This window comes from Hyaena hyaena, unplaced genomic scaffold, assembly GCF_003009895.1.
Source record: "Hyaena hyaena isolate Hyena2069 unplaced genomic scaffold, ASM300989v1 scaffold_1233, whole genome shotgun sequence".
NCBI classification, from domain to species: Eukaryota; Metazoa; Chordata; class Mammalia; order Carnivora; family Hyaenidae; genus Hyaena; species Hyaena hyaena.
Genome location: NW_024081867.1, coordinates 469535 through 474503, shown reverse-complemented (window position 1 = coordinate 474503; position 4969 = coordinate 469535).

Here is a 4969-nt window from a genome sequence, read left to right as displayed (position 1 = left end):
ACAAATAATTTTCTTTCCTTTTAAAGTAATTTCACATGTCACACTATTACTATGGTATATTCACTTTGAGAAAATACCTGTTGTTTTTGAACTAGAAGGGTCTGTGAATCATTTTGATATGTGTTTTATTTGTTGTATGCCATTTTTTAATGTAGTGTAACTCTGGAAAGTAAATGTGCTAATTGTCTTTAGTTTGCAAAAAAAAAAAAAAAACCCTCACATATGCAAATATGATGCCCCATATTTAAAGGGATATTCTTTTCTTTCAAATTTACAGAAAGAAAATGGAGTGAGATTTGGGAGGGAAGAGGTTTGAGAAAATTTTCCAGATGAAGAGTCTGGATCTTATCAATTTCACAGCCCAGGAAAATCCTTCACATTTGGAAGTTATATTTTATTAATAAGTTGAAACAAACAGTGAGAAGGTAGAGCACATTACAGAATATAGGATATTTTAAAACTTTTCCCCATGCTTAAGACCCCATTTTCCTCTCTAAAATTATAAAATGAATTTTATGCTCACAAAAGATGGCAAACTGATTGCTCAAAAAATCGGCTTCCTATTTCTCTAACAGCTGTACCTTTACTTCCTGACATAGAAACATGTTGCAGTGTTGGATTCCAGCACATACAGAGGGTATGATGAGCTCAAACAAAACATAGGATTAATTATCAGAAACTGCCACTTGTCCATGACAGGATGTGTTCATCATGACAAGAGTACAGCCGCTGTAGCAGAGGCCAGTGAATTTTTTCCATAAAGGGCAAGATAACAAATGATTTTGGCTTGGTGGGCCATGAAGTCTCTGTTGTGACTATTCAGCTCTGCAATTGTAGCACGAAAGCTGCCAAGAGACAATACCTAAGTAAATAGGCAGGGCTGTGTTCCAACAAAACTTTATTGACAAAATCGGGTGGCAATGGATGACAAAATAAAGCAGTAAGTGTCTTTAGACGGAAGGGTTTATCATTACAACATTCTCTTGTTTATGTAACTGGTAAAACACAGATATGAGAACTCAGCTTTCCTGCCTTCTGGTACAAATACTAGTACATTAACAAGTCATGATATCCAATTGCTACCAATTTGAGAAAGATCCAGAAGGTAATAATATTTAAACCATTTATACTCTGTCCCCTGTGACCTTTAAAATATTATCTCCACCACTTTCTGTTTAAAATTTCCCCTTTATCCAGATTTATAGAGCCTGAAGTAATGTGGAAAACTGACAATTTTATGGTACATTTAACTGATGGAGGAAACCAATACAGATAATTCAGGTCCAAAAGTGACTATATTGTCCTTAAATTTCATGGTTTGCCTATCTACATATCCCAAATGCACAGAATAATTGCCAACTTCATCTTGTGCTTACTACATCACGTATTCTAAACTTATCAAAAGCAGAGATTTGATAGAATTGTTCAAAGAATTCACGTCTACTGAACCGCAGTAGAATGTGAGATTAAAGAATTACACAGATTCATCTGTAAACAATAAAGACATCACCACAAATTGTTGTGTCCAAATATTTGACCTGTGGGCATGAGAAAATATTACAAATGCCAGCCTAAGTCCACATCAAAGTCCCAGCAAAGTTAAGTACACAGAGCAAAAGACGGAAGCTTATTACCAGCTGATACACCCTATTATGCTGACACTCTTATAATTTTCCCCTAAGTCCCAACCTCCAAAGATTAATGTGTTGTAAGAGTCTGAAATATGAAAGAATACAAAATGTAAATAAAAGTTATGTGTATTAAGTTGTAAAAGAATTTTATTTTTTCTGTGATATTTGTTATGATGCAATTTTTGAAAGATAAAATATTTATGATTTGACATCCGTGCCTTCTTAGGCCAGTCCAGTTTCCACTTGTGGAGTTGGAGAGAGAAGGGTGTGGGGAGGGAAGAGTCCTCTTTATGTACTACCCATCCCTTACCGTGTGGCCTTCTGCTATAAAAAGGGAACTCTACTCTTTCAAGAAAAAAATGAAACGACCAAGATTGACAAAAATTGGTGGGGGGTACGGGGGGTTCAGAAATTTCACTTTGAAGCAAAGGTGGAATTTGACTTTTGATCAAATCTAATTTGAAACTAGAAAATGACTCCTTTTTTAATTTGACTCCGTTGAACTGACAGGAACACCCCATATAATCACTGGGTTTCTACTTCAGTTATTCTCACATAGATTTTATTTGTTTGTTTTTGCAAGAATCCCATTTTGAAAAAGAAGTAAAATGTAAGTGCAAATATCCAGATGATTTAGATCCAAAACATGTTTTGTTGAAGTTGTACAAGCAAAACCATTTAAAAATTACCCGGGATCCCTGGATAATTACCACAATACCTTTGAGAGATGCCATTTTACATAAATAGAACATGAGTGATTCATTTCCGTAGATATTATATAAAGGATATGAAGTAAAGTGTACACTGGCAAAACACCTTGGGAAATAAGGTGATTATATGGATGGTTAATAACCACCCAAACTCCTTAACATTAATCACCATGGTCTGGGTAAATTAAATTTTCAGCTTGCTATAGCTAGGTAAATATCTATATTTCACTTTTCAATCAGCTGATAGAGAATGTGGCTTGCTGTGTTATACAATTTTTATTAAGCTCATTTTATTGGTTCAACGATCAGGTCAATGAATAAGGTACAACTTAACTGTTCATAATAAAGGAATTTGTGTACAGTGTGGGAGATCACCAACTTTGAGATAACTTCTTTTTACATCTTGTGGTTTATATTTTTTATTGAGGTAGACCTGCACATATATAAGCATTATTTTATGGGTAACATATAACTATAGCTATATGAATATGGTTTTAGAAACTAGGTAATGTTTTAGAATGTTTTCTTCACTTTGAATATTAACAATGTTTATTAGCTCATTGTCACCTTGAGTAAAGACTTTGTTCCTCAGCCTCAAATCACAGCGAGGTGTTGCTGTGTAACGGCAATTCTGGTCAATTAATAAGAAGAGCTCTACTATGGCAATAGAAGACTCTATCCCCCTTAAGTCGCTGCTTTTAGGTCATACTTATATACATACCGGACATGCTAACACACATAATTAGGAGCACAATCTAAATTATGTTTTGTAATCACTGTAGATTAAATATGAATGCAGTCTTACTTTCCGAATAATACAATCACCATTAGTAAGGTAATTAATTTTAACAGTAGATTTGTAATCATGGCTGCTGAAGATCAGATTAACCTCAATGCTTCTGAAAGGGAAGCTTCTGGCTAACACATTGTTAACATGTTTTGGTTCCCTGGAGTCTCTGTGTCCACTCATAATTCAGAGTCTTTCCCAATTCTTTGTCTTTTCTCTGGAGCCCTCTTTACCTTCCCTCTTCCTCGGGATACATTACTTTCTTGTCGTACATCTGGTCTTTACTTTGAAAATGCTTCCTCTTCAAGCCTACCCTAAATTCAAATCCAAAGTAGTGGCTAATTTGGTCCTATGGCAGCCCACATTTCCTCTAAAATAGCAAATGCTATAATACAGTTAAATTGCCTATTCATACTTCTAAGAGAAAACTCTCTATGGGCAGGAACTGTGTCACACACACAGTTGAACTTTGATAAATATCTTCAGATGAATTATTGTTTTCATTTAGCTGAGTTTTATTATTTTAACTCCTGCCACCATACCAGAAAAGAATAAGATTTTGTTTTAACAGAATACTCTTTTATAGCCTCCTTTATCTACCTCTTAAGATATCATTCCAAAGCCATTTTAACTTCTCTATATCTTACTTAACTGTAAGGGCATCGATTTTTCTCAACTTCTCTAATCACAAAACATGATTTTAAAATTAACTGTACTGATTTATGTGTTTTTTCTTTCTCTAAGCATAAAGATAAAAATATGACATTAGAAGATAAATCCAAATATACAACCACAGTATAACATGTTGAGTTGTGTGAATGAGCATCTCTTGATTCTCAGCATCCTGGCAGGTCAAGTGATGAGTGGTAGCAGCAGGACACGGTATGCAGTAGGAAATTCATCATCCTCATTCCTGCAAAGAAAAAAGCAAGAATCTCAACAAACTTTTCTGGTCCTAAATGCTGAGAGAGATTTCTCACATGGGACAGTTTACAGAGGGCATTATGCAATGTAGTGGGAAATATTACCCAAATTGTGTGCACAAAGAGCAGAAATTAAATTTACATAGCCGATTCTTAAGCTGCATTTGATAAAAGTGAAAGATGTAACAATGAAGTAAAATTCAGTGAAGGTGACTGAGTGATGGTGTTTAATCTGATCAAACAAGAACATTTGATTCTCCAAAGAAGTAGATGGGTGGCAGGCACCTTGGAGATCTCTCCCTTGAGCTTGCCTTTAAGGGACTTTTGCTAAGAGCCAAATAGCAATTAGTTCAAGGTTTCCCTGTAGGACAAAAAGACTGAAGTCTTTTTATTTTTAACAGATTTTTAGGATAAATGCCTAAGCATTGAAAAATTATGTGAGTGCTCTCACTTTTATTAAGAGAATTAAGGATTCTCCGTTATTCTAAGCAAAATGAAGAATCTGCCACGTCTTCAAGAAGGTACCTACAAAAAAGACAAACAAAAAGAGAAGCTTGTTTTGTTTTATTTCACATCTGAGAGCCCTTTGAACATGGTTCTTGAATAAAGTCTGCATGAAAGCTTTAAGTTTTCACAATATGGCAACTCAGAGAGAGACATGATTGCAAAAGCATTCTGACCAGCTGATGCCAACCTTCCATCAAGACTAGAGAAAGATCCAGCCATAATTCTAAGGAAAATGATTAAGAAATTGGTCTCACAACAGTCAAGGGGAATGTACCTCCAATTCAATTGATGCATTATACAACTCTATGGCTTATTTGATGCTGACCACATAATGGTTGGAGAACATCTGGCAGAAAAAACAACCTTTGTTTCGCCAGGACGGTTTTCCTAGCTGGAAGGCAGCTCCTAGAC